Source organism: Microcebus murinus, chromosome 2 (assembly GCF_040939455.1).
Source record: "Microcebus murinus isolate Inina chromosome 2, M.murinus_Inina_mat1.0, whole genome shotgun sequence".
NCBI classification, from domain to species: Eukaryota; Metazoa; Chordata; class Mammalia; order Primates; family Cheirogaleidae; genus Microcebus; species Microcebus murinus.
In genome coordinates, this window is record NC_134105.1 from 36664563 (window position 1) to 36688112 (window position 23550).

Below are 23550 nucleotides of genomic sequence, written 5' to 3' on the forward strand. Positions count from 1 at the left end.
ACCCACTGGCCCTCCCAAGTTCTGCTGGCCCTGTGATTCCAGGAGAATGGGGAAGACTCTGAGGCTGAGAGACATCAACCCAGCTTGGGCTCCCATGGGTGAATTGGGACTGGCACTCCTCTCCCTGATGGGGTCAGGGAGTGAATTCCGGGGTCCAGAGGTCAGAACTATGGACCAGATCCTGTGCAACCAGGTCTCCCATTGCCCGGGGCACAGAGGGGATATTCATGAGCAACCCTGCCTGGGTGTGTGTGCCTTGAAGGGTGGATCAGTGTGCTTGAGGGGGGCCCTCCTCCCAAGGGGAGGCTGTGTGCCCAGCCCAGCCAGCGACTCAGCGCAGGGAGCCTCCCGGTCGGAATTGCAACCAGGGAAGACTCGGTGGCATGAGGTCTGGCCTGCTGGCAGAGGCCCAGGAGAAGCCGCGGAGTTGGGGAGGGTGGAAAGGAGTGGGGCCCTCTCCAGACTGTGGGTCTCGGACAGCCCCACCCCCACACGTAGACTTTCTGACTGGGTGGGGCCATTCCAGCCCCTCCCTGACAGCTTTTCCCGGAAGCAGAGAACAGAACTTTGACCCCTGCTAACAGCATTTGTGGTGCCTGAGGGCAGGCTTAACCAACCCAGCTCCGCCCAGCCCAGACTCACTCCAAGACCAGCCCTTACTGAGGGGGAGAAAAGGACACACCTTGAAGTCCCAGGGCCCCACCCACCACCTGAGGCACTAGAGTGCCTCTCCAGAGAAACAAGAGCTGGTTACAAGACCCAAAAACAACAGTGTAGCCTGCTCCTCCAAGCAAGCACCACCTACCAACAAGGAGGACATTCTGCACACCCTTTTATAGCATCTACTGACTTATCATACAGGATGTGGTTGAATCTCACCCACAAACACCACCTACTGGCTCAGAGACTAAACAGGGTGTGTCATTACCCAAACGAAAACCTAAAGGTAAGAAGCAACAACGGATCCAGATGGGAAGAAATCAGCGAAGGAACTCTGGAAATATGAAAACCCAAATGAAATCACACCCCCAAAGAGGGACAGCAGCTCCTCAGAAATGGACATCATCCAAAATCAGACCACTAAAATAACAGAAGAAGAATTTTGAGCATGGATCATAAGAAAATTCAACGATTTCAAGAAAAACTGGATTACCAACACAAAACATAAAAAGACTCTAGGACCTGGAAAAAAATTTACTAAAGAAATTGAAACAATGAAGAAAAATCTAACCGAACTCCTGGAAATGAAGAATCAATTCAGGGAACTACAAAACACAGTGGAAGGCCTCAAGAATGGGATAGATCAAACAGAAGAAAGAATCTCAGAGATTGAAGATAACACCTTCCAATTAAATAAATGAGTCACAGAGATAGAGCAGAGAAACAAGAGAAAACAGCAAAACTTACAAGAGATGTGGGATTATGTGAAGAAACCTAATGTGAGGGCTATAGGGTTACTTGAAGGGGAAGAAGAAAACACTCAAGAGTTGGATAAGCTATTTGAAGATATAATAGAGAAAAATTTCCCAGGCCTTGGTAAAAATCTCAATATACAAGTTCAAGAAGCTCAAATGACCCCTGGGAGATTCAATGCAAACAGGAAGACGTCACGACATGCAGTCATCAGACTGACCAAAATATCAACCAAAGAGGCCCTTCTACAGGCTGTAGGATGAAAGAAGCAAGTAACATACAAAGGAAAGCCAATCCGAATAACACCAGACTTCTCTACTGAAATTTTACAAGCAAGGAGAGACTGAGGCCCCATTTTCACTCTTCTGAAACAGAAAAATGCCCAGCCTAGAATCTTATTCCCTGCAAAACTAAGTTTTGTATACGAAGGAGAAACTAAGACATTCTCAGATAAGCAAAGACTAAGAGAATTCACCAAGACCAGCCCTTCAAGAAGTACTCAAAACAGTGTTACCCACAGATCAGCACAATAAACACTCACAAATGTAAATCTACTCAAAAGTTAAAGATCAAAACCAAGAAACACAATGGCTCAAGAGTAAAAACAATGAAACAAAGTTCAACCCAACATAATGAACAGAAATCTGCCCCACCTATCAGTTATCTCAATAAATGTGAATGGCTTGAACTCCCCACTCAAGAGACATAGGCCAGTTGAATGGATAAAATAATACAAGCCAAATATCTGCTGCCTTCAGGAAACACATATAACCCTTAAGGATGCAGTTAGACTAAAGGTAAAGGGGTAGACAACAACATTTCAAGCAAATGGAAGCTAAAAGAAAGCTGGCACGACGGTGCTGATTACAAACAACTTAGTTTTTAAATCAATGAAAGTAATAAAAGACAAAGAAGGTCACTATATAATGGTGAAGGGTACAGTTCAACAAGAAGACATAACAATTCTAAATATATATGCATCCAACCTAGGTGCACCCAGGTTCATAAAGCAAACTCTACTTGATCTAAACAAATGGATAAACAACAACACCATAATAGTTGGAGACTTTAACACCCCACTGACAGCACAGGGAAGATCCTCCAAACTGAAAAACAATAAAGATATAATGGACTTAAACAGAACCCTAGAACAAATGGGCCTGATTGACATTTACAGGACATTCTACCCTAATACCACTGAATATACGTTCTTCTCATCAGCTCATGGGTCATTCTCTAGGATTGACCATATCCTAGGACACAAAGCATGTCTCAAACAATTTAAAAAAATAGAAATCATACCATGTATCTTTTCAGATCACAATGGAATAAAAGTAGAAATCAACCCTAACAGGAACTCTCATTTCTACACAAAGTCATGGAAACTAAACAACCTTCTGCTGAATGATCACTTCATAAATGAGGAAATCAAGATGGAAATCAAAAGATTCTTTGAACTAAATGACAAAGGTGACACAAGCTATCAAAACCTGTGGGACACAGCTAAAGCAGTCCTAAGAGGAAAGCTCATTTCCATATATGCCTATATCCAAAAGTTGAAAAGTTCATAAATAGACAACCTAATGAATTGTCTCAAAGAGCTGGATAAAGAAGAACAGACTGACCCCAAAGCCAGCAGAAGAAGTGAAATCATCAAGATCAAATCAGAACTAAACTAAATTGACAACAGGGAAACCATATGGAAGATTAACAAAACAAAAAGTTGTTTCTTTGAAAAAATAAACAAAATTGACACATCTTTTGCTAGACTAACGAAAAACAGAAAAGAAAAATCTCTAATAAGCTCCACCAGGAACAACAAAGGAGAAATCACAATGGATGCCACGGAGCTACAAGATATAATTCACGCATACTACAAAAACCTCTATGCACACAAACTGGAAAATGTGGAGGAAATGGACAATTTCTTAGAAACACACAGCCTCCCTAGGCTCAACCAGGAAGAAATAGAATTCCTGAACAGACCAATATCAAGTACTGAAATTGAAACAGCAATCAAAAACCTTCCTAAAAAGAAAATTCCTGGAACGGATGGTTTCACACCCAAATTTTACCACACCTACAAAGAAGAACTGGTGCTTATCCTGCAGAAATTTTTCTACAACATTGAGAAGGATGGAATGTTCCCCAACACATTTTATGAAGCAAACATAACCCTGATACCAAAACCAGGAAAGGCTGCAACAAAAAAAGAAAACTACAGACCAATATCCCTTATGAATATAGATGCAAAAATTCTCAACAAAATCCTAGCCAATCGAATCCAGGTGCTTGTCAAGAAAATAATCCATCACAACCAAGTGGGCTTCATCCCAGGGATGCAGGTATGGTTCAACATATGCAAATCTATAAATGTAATTCACCATATAAACAGAAGCAAAAACAAAGACCATATGATCCTCTCAATAGATGCAGAAAAAGCATTCGACAAAATTCAACACCCTTTTATGAAAAAAATGTTCAACAAAATAGGCATAGATGGGGCTTACCTCAAAATGATACAGCCATATATGACAAACCCACAGCCAATATCATACTGAATGGGGAAAAATTGAAAGCATTCCCACTTAGAGCTGGAACAAGACAAGGTTGCCCACTATCTCCACTTCTGTTCAACATAGTGCTGGAAGTCCTAGCTACAGCAATCAGACAAGAGAGCAGAATTAAGGGCATCCAAATGGGAGCAAAAGAGATCAAACTCTCACTCTTTGCTGATGACATGATATTATACCTAGAAAACCCCAAGGATTCAACCAAGAGACTCCTTGAATTGATAAATGAATTTGGTAAAGTCTCAGGATACAAAATCAATACACAGAAATTGGAGGCATTCATATACGCCAACAACAGTAAAAGTGAGAACCAAATCAAAGACTCAATTCCCTTCAAAATAGCAACAAAGAAAATAAAGTACCTAGGAATATATCTAACTAAGGAGGTAAAAGACCTCTACAGGAAGAACTATGAAACACTGAAGAAGGAAATAGCAGAGGAAGAATATACCATGTTCATGGGTCGGCAGAATCAACATTCTTAAAATGTCTATACTACTCAAAGTGAACTACAGAGTCAATGCAATCCCTATCAAAATACCATCATCATTTTTCACAGATATAGAAAAAATAATTTTACGCTTTGTATGGAACCAGAGAAGACCCCATGTAGCAAAATCTATCCTAGGCAATAAAAAAAAAAAAAATAGAATGTATCAACTTACCAGACTTCAAACTATACTACAAGGCTATAGTCATTAAAACAGCTTTTTACTGGCACAAGAACAGGGACATTGACCAGTGGAACAGAACAGAGAACCCAGATATAAAACCATCCTCAGATAGCCAACTAATCTTCAACAAAGCAGACAAAAACATACACTGAGGAAAAGAATCCTTATTCAATAAATGGTGCTGTTTTTACTTCAGCAGCACATATACTAAAATTGGAACGATACAGAGAAGATTAGCATGGCTCCTGCGCAAGGATGACATGCAAATTCATGAAGCATTCCCTATTTTTGCATGGGAAATATACATAACCTTAACACTTGTACCCCCATAATACACTAAAATAAAAAATAAAAAAAATAAATAAATGGTGCTGGGGAAACTGAATAGCCACATGTAGAAGACTGAAACAGGACCCACACCTTTCACCTCTCACAAAAATCAACTTACGCTGGGTAACAGACTTGGACCTTAGGTGTGAAACTCTTAGAATTCTAGAGGAAATCATTGGAAATACTCTTCTAGACATTGGCCTAGGCAAAGAATTTATGAAGAAGACCCCAAAGGCAATCACATTAGCAACAAAAATAAATAAATGGGACCTGATCAAATTAAAAAGCTTCTGCATAGCCAAAGAAACTGTCAAGAAAGCAAACAGACAACTCACAAAATGGGAGAAAATTTTTGCAAGCTACACATCCAATAACGGGCTGATAACTAGAATCTATTTATTACTCAGGAAAATCAGCAAGAAAATATCAAACAACCCTATCAAAAAATGGGCAAAGGACATGAACAGAGACTTCTCAAAAGAAGACAGAATAATGGCCAACAAACATACGAAAATAATGCTCAACATCTCTAATCATCAGGGAAATGCAAATCAAAACCACAATGAGATATCACTTAACTCCAGTGAGAATGGCCTTTATGAAAAAGTCCCCGAACAATAAAAGTTGGCGTGGATGCGGAGAGTTAGGAACACTCCTACACTGCTGGTGGGACTGCTAACTTGTTCAACCTCTGTGGAAAGCAATATGGAGATATCTCAAAGCGATACAAGTAGTCTACCATTTGATCCAGCAATTCCACTACTGGGCATCTACCCAAAAGATCAAAAGTCACTTTATGGAAAAGACACATGCACTCGAATGTTTATAGCAGCACAATTCACAATTGCAAAGTTGTGGAAACAACCCAAGTGCCTATCAATTCATGAGTGGATTAATAAAATGTGGTATATGTATACCATGGAGTACTATTCAGCTATAAGAAACAATGGTGATATAGCACCTGTTGTATTTTCCTGGATAGAGCTGGAACCCATTCTACTAAGTGAAGTATCTCAAGAATGGAAAAACAAGCACCACATGTACTCATGAGCAAATTGGTATTAATGGATAAACACCTCAGTGGACATATAGGAATAACATTTATTGGGTGTCAGGCGAGTGTGGGGGGGAGAGGGGATGGGTATATACAAACACAATGAGTGAGATGTGCAACGTTTGGGGGATGATCAGGCTTGAGGCTCTGTCTTGAGGGGGGAGGGGCCATGGGCAATATATGTAACCTTAATACTTGTACCCCCATAATATGCTAAAATAAAAAAAAGAATTAGAAATATTGGAAAAGAAACAAAATTTTTGTTTATAAATTATATGATTATTTAACTAGAAAACGCTAAAACCAGCAACTAAAAAAACTCCTAAATAAGAGCTTAATTCATTGGCTTTATACAAATCATTATAAAATAAATTACTAGCTTTCGTAAGTATCAATAAGAATTAAGATTGAAACTAAAGTTTAAAAATATTTCAGTTATAGTAACAACAACAAAAATAAAGGCTTAAGAAATAATTTTAAGAAGAATTGTGTGGGACTTTGGTGAACAAAACTATAAAACTTGACTGTGAAACATCATAGAAGACTTGAATAACTGGAAATATGTGTCATATTTTTGTATAGGAAAACTGAATAATATAAAGATGTCAATTCTTGCCAGACTTATATATCAATTTTATTTAAAATTAATGCTGAAGAATATCATCCTGCAGTTCAGAAGAAAAAACAGGCAAGATTAAGATGTTCCAGGATAAAAGAAAGAGATGCTTAGTTTCTTAGATACTAAAACATAGTATGAAGTTACAGTCGTCATAAAATGAGTACATTAATTGTATAAAAATGGACAGACATTTCAAAGTAAGTCAATAGACAACTTTAAAAGAGAACCCAGTATGGATACAAACAAACAAACAAACAAAAAAAAGAAGATGTAATGAAGGAAACATTAAAAACCAACATACATACTCAGGTACAAAATACATTCTTATATGTACATAGCTAGATGCACATTATCACACGATTATCTGGGATGTATATACACAAGTAGATGCATAACTGTCCACACTTACTACCTAATATGCATTAGCATGCTAGTTTAAGACAAGGCAGGATATATGGAGGAACAAAGCAAGGAGGTGAAGCCACTGGGTCATATGAGCTCAGGGGTGAGAGAGGTCCCTCTCTGGTCAGATAGGGTGCCCTAGGTCAAGTCTACTACAAGTGCAGCCTTCACATTACAAGAATAACACATCTATATGACTGGGCAAAGGAAGGAGATGACATTTTCTCTTGCTCCTGAGGATATAATACCAGAGAAATCTCATTACAATAAGCAAAGTGATAGAAACAAAGAGGTTTGCATATTTATCCTATTTTGTGACCCAGGGACAGCCAACTCTTATTCATGTTACAGATCAGAGTCCAACACGGAGTTCAAGCAAGACACATGGTAGGGGCTTGAGACAATGTGTGTTGAAGGAACGAGCAAATGAATAGATCACTTCTCACCTCCTTTGCTTACTAGCCGGTACCCCCATGTCCCATAATCCTGACACACCATCATCCAATACACAGACACTTCATAAAGAATCTGCTGGAAGGAGAGAGACAGACGTTGAGCCTGGGGCCAGGCTTTCTTTTTCACGTTTCTTTTGGCTTTCACCAAGCAGCCCCCTTCCAGGGAGGGATGGGAAGACCGTGGGGTTTTTAGCCAGCTAGACCTGGGCTCTAATCCTGATTCTGCCACTGCTCAGTAGTGTGACCTCAGACATGTCAATGTACCTTCCTGAGCTATTGTCCTCAACTGTGCACTAGGGATAAAAATATCTACCCAGGGGATACTGTGAGGATTCAAGATAATCTTTATAAAGTCTTGTATCAAATAATATGGACGTATTTTATCAGCTCTAAATTTCTGGACAGATATCATTATTATCAAAATATTATTTTTAATTTAGCTTCCTGATGACAGGTGGTTATTTATTTACTTCATTTGAGCAAAATGAGACAGGAAAGCAGAGAGATGCTTGATGATACTTGGTATCCCGAATCCCACAGCCGTTGGTTTCTGCTGCGTGGTCGTCTCCGCTGGAACCCCAACAGCTGATTCTGGCCTGGCGTCAGGACACGGGCCGGGAGCCAAGGAGGAGCCAGAGGGAAGAGCACATGGCAGGCTGGGCTGGGAGCCCTGGCAAGCCTCCCATCGCAGAGTCTTCACCCTGGGGGCTTCCTCCCCCACTCTCCCAGGGGCTGTTGACTCACATACCCCTGGAAAGCCCCTGGCCCAATGCAGCCAAGCCAGAAAGGCAGCCAATACCATGGCTAAAGGGAAACAGATGGACAGAGGAGTCTGCCCTTCTCTGCTGGGCTCTCATGGAAAAGCAGAGGTGACCACCTACGAATGGCACCTGCTCCCTCTGTGACGGAAACAGCACCTCTGGCCTGACTTCGGGGCCAGTAAGGCATCAGCCTGAGGCCTGCTCCTAGGGCCACTCCTGACTGCCTGGTCCATCCCAACCCGAAACTCTGAGCAGCCGGTCACACCAAAACTTCCTCAGTGCCGAGCTGGGGCGCCGCTGTGCCCACGGTGGATAGAGCAGCTCCCAGGCCCGCCCTGCTGCTCCTGCGAATATCCAATGTTGAGGAGCGCCACGGTGGCCCTTTGCCAAGTCAGCCTCCCTCTCTGCCACCACTCAGAGTGTCAAAATTCAGAATTATGCTGTCCCTTCTGTCTCCAGCACTGGGCTGCAGATCTGGCACCACTGTCCTGAACAGTGGAAAGTAGAAGGAGAAAAAAACCACAAAAAAATTTGCATACCCACTGTGTGCCACGGACCGCACTGGGCAATTCACAAACTTTATCCTTTAACTGTCAAAACTGCCCTATGAGATTAGTTATACCTATTTTCTAGGTGAGAAAAGTGAGGTTCAAAATGTTAAGTAGCACTCCCGAGATAACATGGCTTGTGAGTGGTGGAATAATTCGGGTCTATGTAATTCCAAAACTCAAGTTCTTTGGCCACAGCACCCTTGGGCTTGCAGGTGCTGGGCACTGTGCTGGACAGACTCAGGGAACCCCACATGGATCAGACGCACTCTCAGTATCTGAAGAGCTCTCAGTCCATTTGGGGAAACAGGGGTGAAGACCAGAATTCAACTGGTTCTCTTGCAGTTTTCCTCTTTGGTCCTGGGTGACTCCTGGAGCAAGCTTCTGGGACCCCTACAAGGTGCCTGCTTCTGTCTCAGATCCTGGCAGAGACTGGAGGTTTCGCAGTCAGATTCTAGCTCCACCTTGTCCTTCACTTGGTCTGTCAGGTGAAAGAGCTCTCCTGTGTCTGCCTGGTCCGTTGAACACTCCTCAGTGCAAGCCCCGCTCTTTCCCTGACCGCCCTTTCCAGAACACCTTGCTGCTCTGTCTTTCTTTTCCTCTTGAAGCTTGAAGCCCGGAAGTGGGGAGCCTTTCTAGGTTTGGATGAAGTTTTGCAGAAGCAAAGATACCACCCTGTTTCCTCCCCTTACCCCTGCACCAGCTCCGGGTCCTCTAATGCTGCCACAAAGCCCATGTTCTGCTCTGGCTGCCTTGGCCCTGCCGATCTACACTGGGCGTGCACTCAGCTGAGCTCTGGCCTTCCCCCGCACATGGGTGCGGAGGCCTTTGCCAAGTTCAGAATTCTGGCTGCAGGGTCCAAGCAGGGAGGCTGCTGGGGCCACGTCAATGAGTCAGACGTTGTGGATAGATTTGAATCACACTCTCTGGCTGTGTGAACTGGGCAAACCACCAAACCTCTCTGAGCCTCGATTTCCTCACCTGGAAATGGAGATGACAATACCTGCCTCACCAGGTCATTATGGTGAGTAAATGGAGTCAACATAGTAACATGGCCTTGTAAACTATAAAGTAATGTTTGAATCAAATGCGTTGTTCCTGTAGGAAAGAGAAAGCAGGCAGCTATGGCCTGTGGAACGTCTGAATGTCTCTGTCTCCCCACAATTCACACATTGAAATTCAATCACCAAGGTGACAGTGTTAGGAGGTGGGGCCAGTGCCTGCGAGGACACTTAGAAGGCATCATCTGTGAGGAACGGGCCCTCCCCAGATACTGAGTCTGTTGGCACCTTGATCTTGGACTTCCCAGCCTCCAGAACTGTGAGCAAAAAATTTCTGTTTATAAATCACTCGGTCTGGGGTATTTTGTTGTAGCAGCCTAAACACACATAGACACAGACCCTAAATGAATGAGAACACCGGGCCTGGGAGCTCTGTTTACAGTGGGCTGAGGGATCGGGAAGAGATGAAGCAGAGGGAAAGAGCGCTGCCCAGCGAGTGCAGCCCAGTCACAACGCCAAGGAACGTGCGATTCACGGAGCTCCTTCTCGCTCGCTCGGCTTGCTCTCGCGGCCCCTAGCAACTTGCCGAGATGCTGCCATCTTCACTTCAGTGAGGTCATGGAAGCAGAGGCACTCGTGCAAGGTCACATGAGGGGTCAGTTCTAGAACCCCTCTTTCCTTCTCCAACTACACTCCCTCCTCTGGCAATTCTCATCCGTCTTATGGTTTGGAATTTCATTTATACATCGATGACACCCAAGTGTATAGCTCCGGTCCCAATCTCTTCTCTGGCCCCAGGATTCATACCTCCAATGGCATCTCTCCTCAGACGTCTAATGGGGACCCAGACCTGCCTGAGAGAGTCCCTGCTCTTTCCTCCAAAACAGTGCAATGATGAGAGAGCAATGGCTGGGTAGGTCTGTGAGGGACCCAGAAGAGGATCCCTGCCCTAAACAGGAGGAGACACTCCATTCTGCCAGCAGTGGGGCCCGCTGCAGCTCCCACGCTGCACCCCATCACGATGAGTGGCAACTCCAGCTTTGCAGTTGCTCGGGCTAAAGCCTCGGAGTCACCCTTGACTCCTTCTCTCATAACCGCCCTCGTCCAAAGCACCAGCAGACCCCTCTCCCTTCAAGGCAGATCCCCAGTGTAGCACTTCTTACCATCTCCACCGCCACCACTTAGTTCAAGCCTGTCACCTTTTGCCAGTCATTGCGGAAGCCTCCTAACAGATCTGCCTGCTTCCTCTCTTGGCCCCTATGTTGTCTTTTCCGCACAGGAACTAGAGTGATTTCCACAAGACATAAATTTGATGATGTCATTTCCCTGCTCAAGATCCCTTGGTGGCTTGGAATGAATTACAGACCTTGCTCGTGGCCTCAATCTGGTCCTGAATGCACGGCCTCTGCTCAAATGCCGTCTTCTTAGAGAGCAGTTAGTTCTCTGATCACCTTTCTGAAACAGCATCCTTGGCCATGTGTCCCTACTGTCCTTTCCTTCACACTGCGATCATTACCTATCATTAGATATCTATTTGTCCGTTTGCTTTTTGGTCTGTCTCCCTCCACTAGAATATAAGCTCCATGAGGACAGGAACGTTGACACTTACCCTCTCTTTTACATACCCAGCCTTCAGAACAGCCCAGGAATGTTGTAGAAAACGCCACACATTTTTGTTAAATAAATAAATGCATCAATGAATAAATGGATGAGTGGATGAATAAATGAAGTGACTGAATCCAAGGTGTCCCACCTTGGGACAGAGCTGTTATCTAATACAAGACAGCCCTGCTCCAGACAGTCAGCCTGAGCCATCTGGAACATTCACTCAGGAGGAACAATTTAAGCCACCTGGTCACATTTCTACACCGTTACTCATTTAACCCTGTGATATGAGCAGTATTGTTGCCATTTTTCAGTTCGGAAACTGAGGCTTAGAGAGGTAAAGGGATTTTCCAGGGTCTCAGATAAAAAACACACATCTGTGTTCTTTCACAGCTGAATCCAGAGTGAAGTTTGCTTTGAGGAGAAACTGCCTGGATCCTCCAGCCCATACCAGGCTCACATAAGTGCCCTCTGCTCAGCCTCTCATCCCAGGTGCTCTCTGGGAATGGGCTGGGTAACACCCATGGGCAGGGCCGTGTGAGCACGAAGGAATGCCCAGGGTGGCAGGGACCCAGCAGAGGGACTAATCCTTGTGGGTGAGAGGAGTAGATGGGCCTTGAGGAACCACAGTGATTCTGAGACAAGGCAAGGACACGGCTGGGCATCTCAGGCAGAGGGCACAGCATGTGGAAAGGCCCCGAGGTACAGCGAGAATCATAGTGAAATGACCCAGAGAGTGATGGTCAGGAGGGGAGGGTCCCAGAAGAGGACCTCTGCCCTAAAAAGGAGAGACTTCAGCCTGTAATCCTAGCACTCTGGAAGGTCGAGGCGGGTGGATTGTTTGAGTTCAGGAGTTTGAGAAGAGCCCCAGCAAGAGTGAGACCCTGTGTCTACTAAAAATAGGAAGAAATTAGCTGGACAACTACAAATACAGAGAAAAAAATTAGCTGGGGGTGGTGGCGCATGCCTGTATTCCCACCTACTTGGGAGGCTGAGGCAGGGGGATTGCTTAAGCCCAGGAGTTTGAGGTTGCTGTGAGCTAGGCTGATGCCACGGCACTCTAGCCCAGGCAACAGAACGAGACTCTGTCTCAAAAAAAAAAAAAGAGAAATTTCATTGTGCCAGCAGTGGGCCCGCTGAAATCCACTGGGCAGGGAGGTGCTTAGGCGTGCCGAAACACGCTCACAGCCTTGTTTTCAAGAGCTTATTTGAGCTACTGTGTGTGGCACAGATGGGAAGGGCTAAACCTAACGCCCGTTCCCTTCTTTCAAGAAGAAAAGCCTCCAAAATACTCTGTCGTCCCTGCCACCACCTGGGACACAGAAAATAAGTCTCTCCGGTGCCAGTGACTTTCTCCCTCCGTCTCCCTTGCCTGCACCGTCTGGAACCCAATCTAGGGATGGCTGTCCAGGCTTTCCAGCAAACTCAGGCCTGGGGAGGCACAGAGCCAGGCAGACCGGGGTGAGAGAGCTATCCCTGCCCAGGCTGTACAGCAGGCCTTGAAGTGAGGACTTGGGAGGGAAGAAGGGAAGGACGGTCACCTGTGCCTGAGGACAGGAACACAGGCCTGGCTGGGCTCTAATCTCCCCCTCACTGACTTGCTCAGTGACCTCAGGGAAATCCCTTCCCCTCTCTGGCCTTGGGGTCCCTATCACTAAAACAAGGTGCTCTTACATGATACAGTCCCCCTTGTCAGTGACAATTGCTACGATATCGACGACCGGACCACAGTTCCAATCCTGCCTCACTGCCTGCTTCCCTCCTTCCTTCTTCCACAAAGTTTCATGAAATGCCTGCTCTTGTACTAGGCTCTGAGTTAAGCTTTGTGGCTACAAAGACAGATAAAAATACTACATTTTTACTAAAGCATTTGTATATGTTGTTAAATGAGAAAAGCAACAAAGTGGATGTCATATTTGTGTGTGTATTTTGTGAGCATGTATATACAGCAGATACATGAACACCTACATGCTGAATAGAAAACTGGAAAGACATATACTAATCTAGCACTTATTTGAATAGCAGTGATATTTCTTTTCAGTTTTGGGCTTTCTTTCCCCAAATAGTTTTGCATTGCACTTTACTTCTCAAATTGAATAGCAATAGCTAACCTTCAGTGAGCACTTACTATCTGGCAGGCATTATGCCCAGAGCTTCGCCTAATTAACCGATACAATCCCTGCAACAGCCCCATGAGACAGGTCCTGCTGTTCGCAGGCCACTTTACAGATGAGCAACCAGAGCACAGAGAGATCACACGCCTCTGCCAAGGTCACACAGCTCCCAGGCAGTGAAGCGAGGATTCACGTCCCTGACTGCGGCGAACTGACTGGGGAGGCTGAACCTGCACCCCCTCAGCACCCTGCCTCTTGGAAGCAACAGACGCCAACTACGGAGAAAAGTGACTCCCTGCCTTGGAGGGAGCAGAAATGCAGAGACTGGTTCATAAACACCGAGGGGAGCACTGCAGCGTTCCTAAGGCGCGGCAGGGCTGTGCGGGACTCTGAGCTCCCACGTCCTCCTGGGGAGGACTTCTTACCGCAGTGGACGGCGCTGTCCAGGATGTAATCACTGAGCGAAACAGACTTTCCAGGCCAAGGAAGCAGCATAGACAAGGCCCGAAGGTGGGAGTTGTCTGGGGATGTCCAGGGAAATGCAGGAGCTGAACCGTGGCCGGTGTGTTCTGGGGGAAGGAAGATCATGGGGAAGAAGGGTGGCAGGTGATCAGATGCCACCAGATACAAAGGCCAGATGAGATGCCAATCAAGCTAAGAGGCTGGACTCTGTTCTAGGGCTGCAGGGAGCCATGGAAGGTGTCCAAGCAGGGAAGAGACTGGTCAGATTGGGTTTAAGGGTCTCTCCTGGAGAATCTCCATTCCTTCTCTCTCCATTGCCTGCTCCCCTCCTCCCCTCCTTTCTTTCCATGTGGGGGCAGGGAACCCGGGAGGCTTCCCATTCAACATGCTTTCCTGCGTTACTTGTGGGGTTCCAGGCATTGCACTGGGATGATCCAACAATGAATATCACTGGGTTCTCCTCATTCCCTTACAGATTTTATAACCAGATATAAAACCAATATTAGGACATGAGGCAGTTCTTCAAGAAATGTCCGAAGTTCACCGCTCACCAGCCTACCTATGGGAGCTTCCCCACGTTCTTTAAGATCCACCAGCTTAAACATCACCTCCTCTGGGAAGACGTCCCTGACAAACAGCATCTTGCCTGATTCTTCCGTCTCTCCTCTTGCGGACATGCTCCACTCCTGGCACTGTGTGTCCTTGTCTGTCTATCTGCCCCTACTGCTCACCCCTGACTGGAGATCCTCCGGGGCTTGATCCAGCTCTAGACCCCAGCATGGGCCTGGCTCATGGCTGGCATCCACAGTCTGCTGGGCTGTGCTACTGGGGCTTGTCAGGAGCTGGGAACAGCAAAAGAGGAGAACCCTGAGGTTCAGAGATGCTGGACAATGCTACATGTTTGAGGTGAGCCTGGCTCGGGACTTAGGTGACGTTACTGCTAACTGGCCAAGTACTTGGAAGGCCTCTCATGCCTTTGGGCTGAACCTGTCAGTTCCCATGTGTGTGAGTCTGTGGGTCCCAGCATCTCTTGCCTTACCAGGGAAGCCATTAACCTTTGGCACTAAAGGGAACTTGTCTGCTTATAGTCAGGGAGGCAATCACCAGGCATGGCTGCGTCATGAAGGTCTCATTTGACACCCTGTCTGTCTCCACTAATTAACGGGCCCAGACAGCACAGAGATGGGCTTATCCCAGCAATTGCTGCCCACCCCAGGGGCTGGAGCCTCACAGTGTTGCCTGCGTGGACCTGGTATAGAGCCCTCTCCCCAGCTCACCCACCCCCATAGCAAGCTGCACCTTAGTCCAGAATCATACAGCACCTCTGTCCCTGGCATCTCCCTGTCATCCCTTCCTACCGTCCCCTTCCAGACAATTTCTCAAGAGTCCTTAGCTCCTCTTGTCTGAACCCCTGAAGCAGCCTCCTAACAACCTTCTTGCCTCCAGCCTGGCCTGCTGCAGTCCTCCACATAGAAGCCAGAAGGAACTTTCTAAAACGCAGGTTGGATTATACGCTTCTTGCTGGAAACCTCTCCATGGCTCCCCAAGGCTCTCAAAGATGTGGCCCCCACCTTGTACTCCAGCCTTCTTTTCCTGGACTACCTCCCTCTCCTGCTGCCACACTCACTCTGGCCCCTTCTATGCTGCTCGGTGACACTCTTCTGTCTCCTCATTTCTCCCTGAAACCAAAAGCTCCAGTCCAACTCACAGCCCCCCATCTCCCCCAGGAAGGTGTCCATGCCCTTCCCTGAGATTCTAAAGCAAGCTTTGGCATGCACAAGCTTCCCACACGTATTCCTTCTCCCTTCATCCCACAGACCTGCGCTGAGCGGGTGCTGTGTGCCAGGCACTGTGCTAGTTGCTCGTATCCACCCTTCCCTCCTGGTCTCAAAACCATTCTGGGAGGCAGGGAGACAGGTCTTCAGCACCTGGCCCTTTTCTAACGTGCTAGTCCCACTGTTTGCTGCTCCTTGGACCCATGGCTAGGACCCTGAGCATGTCATTTTCCCTCTCTGCTAAGTTTTCTCCTTAGCAAAATGAAGTCTTTATCTCTACCTCTGAGGTTATTGTGAGTTAATAATAATAATGATAATAGTGATAATAATATAGAGCACTAAACAGAGGCCAGACCCTGTTCTATATTCTTTACATATATCAATTCCTGTACCCCCATGGTGTGGTCTGAGAGGTTAAGGGACCTGCTTGGCAGAAGGCCTAGCACCCAGGAAGCACCCAGTAGCTGCCGGCATCACTAGACAGTCACGCCTGGCCTGGTGCAGCATGTGAGACAGGAATATGCCAGGCACGTTCCGGGGACGGCGCACAGATGAGCCTGGCTGGAGCTCAGGGCTCGTGTTTAATAAAAGATTAATGAAATTGTCAAATTGACCTTGTCAGTGTCTGCTCAATCCAATTACATGGCTGTGGCCCCTGTGAACGGGGTTAAAACAGGAGTGCACATGAAAGACACCATGACAGCAGCCACAAGGGACATGGTGGCCACCCAGGAAACCCTGGAGGGAAGTCGGTCCTGCCTGTCTCCCAGGCCCCGACTGAGCACTGCTGTCCACTTGCATGAGTGCGGTGACCCATTTCTCTGCAGGAAGGCAGCTGAGCGTCCACGCCCCACCGGAGACGGCTGCTCAGTCCTCTTGACTGATGCCCGCCCAGCGCCAGGCTCTGTGCCAGGCACGGGACTTGTGGTGAGCGAGACACAGTCCCTGTCCTTGAGGAGTCGTGGTCAGACACGGGAACAATAGCATTCACCAAAGCGAGCAGTGCCCTGACCGATGGCAACCCACAGAAGGCACACCTGGACCAACCTGGGACTCAGGGTGTTTCCTGGAGAAGATGATTCCCGGGAGCTGACCCAGAAGAGAGAGAGACAGGGAGAGTGGGAGGGGAGTGCCGTCCTCAGGGGACAGACAGGAGGCCCGTGGATGGATGCTCTGTAAAGCACCGGAGGCTGGGGGTTCCCTCATGGTGGGAAGGGTGGCAGGTGCTGTGGGGTTGGATCAGCGGAGAGGAAGCCCAGAGCAGCTCTGTCTGGGCAGGGGGTTGTGCCCAGTCGGGTCACAAGACGAGGGGCACAGAGAGTGCTGGGAGGGCCGGGTGTTCCAGCGCATGAGCCCTGTGCAGGACAGTCCCCTGTGTGCAGGGAGCTCAGCCCTCCCTGGAAGGGTCCGAAAAGCCTGGATCAAATGGTCATTTGAGGAATCCATGGCACCAGCTGCAGCAGGACTGATTTCAAGGCCTTGAGGAGGACCCCAAAATCAGGACTAGGTGTAGAGTTGCCCCCTCCTCTGCTCGCCCAGCAACACTTAGTCCCAGCACTGGGGCCTGCCTGCCACCCCCGCTCTCTGTGACAATGTTTCCTGGGGTAACGGAAGAGCCCTTTTCTGTTTAATGAGCTTGCTTCAACGACTGAATCTTCAACGTAACGCTGTAAGGCAGACATCCTTATTACTTCCATTTTACAGCTGAGGAAACTGAGGCTTAGGGAGACTAAATGCCCCTGCCCAAGGCTTGTTTATAATGGAGGCGGGGCTCGTTTATTCTGAATTAAGGTCTTATGCTCATCGGTTAACGGAAGACTATCTTTAAGGCAAGGAAGGCTAACGCGGACGTCTTGGCGTAAATAGTCAGTAGAGACGGGCAGACCTGGGGCCCCTCACTCTACCGGCATCACCTGCCCTACTTCACTGAGCGACAGTACTGCTGACCGCATTGCTAAGGCTCACGGGGGCCACATCCTGAGACCTGCGTTTGGATGTTGTTTTCAAACAACGCAACTCACGGTCAGCCAGTGGTTCCTATCAGAACAGCTATTTCTCTGTGGCCCCTCCAGAGTGCCCCCAGGGATGACAAATCCCTAGTCCCTGCCCAGCCAATGACATCAATGCCCATCCACTCAGCCAAGCCAGAAGCAGGGGAGTCATCCACTAAGTTCTCCCCCTCTCACCCTCCATCTCTAATCAGCAAACCACGCTTGTTTTACCCCAAATCTATATTTCTATTCCAATCTGCCCCACCCGCCCCGTCATTCCCTCAACCCTGCCTTCGCTCCAGCCTCCCACATTTCTTGCTGGGACATTAAGCCAGCCTCCTACCTGTTCTCCCTAACTCCAATCTCTCCCCTCCTCGTTCATCAACTAGGATTCCAGCAACTCGGTCCCCTGAGATGCCAACCTGACCGTGTCACTTTCCCACTCAGGACTTGTCACTGACTCCCTGTTGCCACTTCAAAGCAAAGTCCAATTCCTTAGCCGGTCCCAAGAGGCCTGCATGCCCCAGCGGGCCCCGGCCCGTACCTCCCCTGCACCCTGTCTCTCAGCAGGCCCCACTCGGGCCCATACTCCAGACCAGGCGTCCTCAAACTATGGCTCGCAGGCCACATGCGGGTGTCTTTGCCTGTTTGGTTTTTTTTACATCAAAATAAGATATGTGCAGTGTGCATAGGAATTTTTCATAGTTTTTTTAAAACCATAGTCTGGCCCTCCAATGGTCTGAGGGACAGTGAACTGGCCCCTTGTTTAGAGAGTTTGAAGACCCCTGCCCCAGACCCTAGACTGAATCTCCTGAAGTGCCGAAAGACCATGGAGCTTTTTCAGGTGCCCATTCATTCACTGGTTCAGCTTTTGAGCTGCCGTGATGTCCCAAACACTCTTCCAGGCATTGCTCTACAGAACTCACATTTTAGCTGAAGACGGGGATAAAATAATATTCAAATAAACACATCAGGATGGGGAGGAAAGAAAGCAGAGGAAGAGGACTAGTGAGGACTGGGGCAGGGGTAGGGGTGTGTTTCAGACAGGGTGGCCAAGGAGGGCCTCTCTGATGAGGGGGCTGTGAGCAGAGCGCTGAAGGAAGTGTGGACAACTTGTGGACAGCTGCAGCAAGCGGACTTCACGACCTCAGACCTTACCTCACACCGTCCCCTCTGCCTATAGCGCCCACGGTCCTCCTCGGGCCCAGCACTGCCCTGAGAATCAGCTCAGCAGTCCCCTCCTCCTCGGGGACACTCAAACAGAACCAGCCAGTCCTTTTTGATGCCCCTGTGGTCCCTGACATGGCTTCAACCCCAGCCCCATAACACTGAGGGGCTATAATCTTTCTATCTCCACCTATCCTTTCATTCATTCAGTCATTTCTTGAACAAAAAGCTGCCCGACTATCCCCGGGGTGCCAAGCCCTGTGCTGTGCCTTGGGAGGCATCGGTCACCTCCCTGGCCCCGTGAGCTCCCAGGAATCAGAGGGGACTGTGTCTGCTCTGCCTCGTTATCCTGGTGCCAGCACGGTGCCTGGCCCAGAAGGGCTGCAGGGGAGTATTTGCTGAGTGAGTAAACATTTGAGATCATCTTATTGAAATACTTTAGAGTAAATTCGGAGACAGGCATTCCTCTACTCAAGAGTAATTTAATAACCACAAATGCCTTTAACACAGTGGGGAGGAGGAAAAAAAAAGGTGTGTGTTTCCCTTATTGCTGCTATTAAAATAAATGGCATTTTTAATAAATATAGCATATAGAATGTGGCCAATGATGAAATAAATAAATATCTGGTGAAATTATGCATTGCAAAGCAGACTTTTTCTGGTCTTTTGGTTATTAAATTTAATCACTTTTGAGCTGTGCTCCTACTCTTTTTCCTAGAGGCAGGTACACTTTTGATTAAAATGTGGGCCCCAGAGCACTTTCACAGGGGAAGGCTGAGTACGTCCCCAGAGGAACTGCAGAGGAGCAAGGCAACGGGCTGACGGGGCCAAGGCAACAGCCACAATCTGCTTCTCACTTGATGGACGTGCTCATCCCCAGACAGAGCGCACGGCAGTCACGGGGCATATGGAAATCTTGCAATTAAGGCAAAGTCTAATTAGAGACTATGTATGCAAAATACAAAGCAAGCGAGTGGCAGCCACTCTGGTCGGCTCTGAAATGTGATTATCCCACTGCAGTCCCTGCATGGACTGGGTGACGAGGAGGGAAACGCATCTTGTTGCCACACATGATTTCTTGGGGTCGGGGTAGGGCGGGGTGGGGGTAGCTCTGCCTTCCCAGTCCATGGAGTTTGGGAATCCAGCAGCCTTGGGTTTGAATCCTGGCTCTGCCCATTATCACCCCACTAACCTCAGCATCCTCATCTTCATAATGGGAGTGATGACGACCCTCTCTTAGGGCCGTAGAAGGATCAAATAGTGGTGTCATAGGGACTTTGTCCAGGGAAGTCATTGACCAGTTAGGTCACTCACATTGCATTTGGCCCAGCCCCACCCGTCCGGGGAGAATACTCAGCTCTGAGAGCGTGCTTGCCTCGGAGCCGGAGGTGAGAGGCTGGGAGGGACGGGCTCTTATTACTAAGCTGTTCATTGCACCCACGGTGCACAAGGAACCAGCTCCTTCTCCAACTTTCTCTCCTAAGTAGCTGATACTGTACTGAGCAATCAATTTTATGTGTGCACAGGTGGTGGGAGCTGGGATAAGCTTCTCTTTAACCCAGACAGTCCTCAGGAGCAAGGCCATGGGGCAGGCAAGGGGCTGTGGAAGGGTTAGGGAGAAGGCGCTAATGCAACTCTGGTTAGCTCTGGGCTCCTGACGCACAGCCAGCATTTCCTGAGCTGGGGCTGGGAAGTAAGTGATGAATGTGTTACTGTCCCTGCCCTCAAGGAAGTCACAGTCTAGTCAGGAAGAGAGACAAGAAAAGAACACACAAGTGTGCAGTGATATTTAAATAGTGCCTTTGACTGAGCCCAGATTTAATCCTCTCAAGAGCCTGCGAGGGGGAGTTAACCGCGCCCCACCTGGCTGTGAGCTTCAGGCCAGGCCCACGTGTCAGCCACGCAGAAGGGTGGGCAGAAGGGTGGCAGGCAGGCGCGGTGAGCGCAGTGCGCTGCTGTCAACCCCACACACCTCCCCAGGCATAACGAATCAGAATGTTTTTGCTTTCTGCTTTTTTTTCCTTCTGATCTCTTTTTTGTTTATTTGTTTTAAATAGTTAAAACATTACAGAAGCCTCTTTTGCACTTTTCCCCTTGCCATCCCTGATAAGGACCATCCCCACTTTGGCATGTGTCCTCCTGCCCAGGTTTTTATACTGCACATGTGTATGTCCATGAACAACCTGTGGTATGTGTTGCATGCTTTACAATTTTACATACATAGTCACTCTAAGTTTCATTCTGCTGTTTGCTTTTTTGAAAGTATACATTATGATTTCGAGATTTATTTATGCTGACACATATAACTGTAGTTCATTTCTGCTATATGGTATTAGCATTTCTGTGACAAAAGTCAGTGTGTGTGTATATGCACAACTATCCTGTTTTTGGATATTGGCTTCCACTCTTTGCTTTAAAAGGGAAGGAGGACTCAAGGCGAACCTTAAAGTGGCTTGACTCCAACCAGAGGGAGAGAAACACTTTCCTGACTTTGTCACATAGCGCAGGGCCTGGCACCCAGCTGGCTCTCAGTCAGTGCTGATTACTAGAGGCTCTGAGACTGTGATGAAAAAATCAGTGGGCTTGACCTCAGGAGGACATGGATTTGAATCTTGACCCTCTCACTTATTAGCTGTGTGACCATGGGAAAAAATCTAGCCTCTCTGGGCTGCAGTGTTTTCATGGGGAGAAATAAAGACAATAATGCCAACTCCCAGATATTCTTGTTGTGATGATGAAACACACGCAGTCTTCGCTGTGGATTCTGACACACAGGAAGAGCTCAGCAAAGCTAACTGAATGGTTTCCTGGGTCTGGGCCTGGGAAAGGACGTGGGGAAGGCATTGGCATGTCCCTGTTGGCTGTTCTCACTAAAAAGAATGAGAGAATGAAAGAAAAAGAGAAAAAAGGAAAACAAGTCACCTTACAGGCATCATTTAAAACCGAGAGGAGCCCAACCCACCTCCAAATCTGGCCATCGTGCTATCCTACCTGCGCTTTTGATTGGCTAACACTGGAAATCTCAGTAGGGTGTCCTTGGCCTTGGACCAGGCTCCCCGAAGGGCAGCCCCATCCTGCAAAGCCCCACCTGCACTCCCGGGCCCTGTGAGGGCAGCAACGGGCTGGGCTACACAGTGTTAAATCCCTTCCTCTCCAGCAGATCGAAGCCAATGAGGCTTTCTGCTTACATGGCCTATAACCGTCTCCTGAAGCTCCTTAGCTCAGAAAAGTGCACAAATCAGCAAAATGAAAATAATTTAAAGACCCACTGAAAAAAAGAACTCCAGGCCCTTTTCTTCTATCAGCAATGATGGCCTCTCACTAGTGGCTATCATATTTCATGTCCAGGGCCAGGTGCTTCCCACTAGTCTGGGGAGAGAATGTATCAGAGGCTGGACTCTGCTCCCTGACGGGAGGGAGGAGCGGTGGCAGGGGCAGGAGGATGGCAAGAATCCGCCTCCCCACTTGGAGTGCTCTGCGGTTTGCAAACCCTGCCCCGGCCATGGCGATGCTGGCAGGGCCACACCCACTTGTGGAGGTCAGTGGAGCAGGGACAGTTACACAAGTATTATAACTGAGCCTCTATGGCTGAGGCTCACAAAAAGGAAGTGACCAGCCCAAAGTCCTGCACAGGTGGAGGGTGACGCTCCTGACTAAGTGCTCGTGCTCCCTGCTTCTGTCACTCTGAGGGCCGGCAGCGCCTGTTAGTGAGCACCAAGTACGTGCCCGCGGTGTGCTCAGCACAGTATGCCACAGCCCTGAAATGTTGACACTGTTATTCTTGCTACTGAAGATGATAAATCAGCTCCTTGTCACTAATAAATCTCAAGACCCAGAAGACTGTGTGACTCGGCCAAGGTCATGCTACTGAAAAACGGTGGAGGACAGGTCCAAACCCACACTCTGTTACTCCCACAGCCCATGCTGTTTCCATGGCGGCCAGGAGGTGGCTAAGAAAGACCTGACACAGAGACATGTGTGGCAACACCCTGCCCAGACGTGTTTCACCTCTCGCTCTGGACATGGGGGCGGTTGGTGCGCCCGACACACTCTGTGGGCCGAGGCCCGGCAAGGCCTGCACAGGAGCTGCAGGAAGGCGGGGCTGCCCTCGACACGGCTGTGCTGGGCACAGCCACCTGCACCATGGCCTTGTGATGCTCGCTGGCTCCCACCGGGCAGCACCAACACTCAAGAAGGAAGGAGAGTGGCACCTGCCCCTCATTGAGTCTCACCCGAGTTATTCCAGCAGCCTCTACCCCTCTCTCTCCTTCCAACACCCCCGACACCAATGCCAGTATGATCTTTCTAAGGCATGAAGCCCCCCCGCCAGCACTCCCCGTGGTCTTCAGAGTCTAATGCCGCAGCCTGGAACCAAGGCCCCCCGATCTAACCCCCGCCTACCTCTCCAGCCTCCCCTCCCTCAGCTTCACCTGCACTCCTTGAAACATCTGAACACTTCCTACCCTCTTCTTCCTCCAGCCCCTGACTCACAGTAATAGTAAACATTTACATGGTGCTTTCTCTGTGTTAGGTACAGTTCTGAGGGCTTTATAGATATTAACTCAAAGCTCACAGGAACCTGAAACCTCTATTTTTTTCTTCTAGA

At 47.9% G+C, this 23550-nt stretch overlaps 1 protein-coding gene and 1 non-coding gene across 6 annotated transcripts in view; one reads left to right on the forward strand and one right to left on the reverse strand.

Annotated features, from left to right (window-relative positions):
• AGBL4 (AGBL carboxypeptidase 4) overlaps positions 1-23550 on the reverse strand; it is a 1333072-nt gene that overhangs the window by 182774 nt on the left and 1126748 nt on the right. The window lies entirely within an intron of this gene.
• Positions 4844-4950, forward strand: LOC142869704 (U6 spliceosomal RNA). The gene has a single exon (XR_012918278.1). It is a non-coding gene; the product is annotated as a U6 spliceosomal RNA (small nuclear RNA).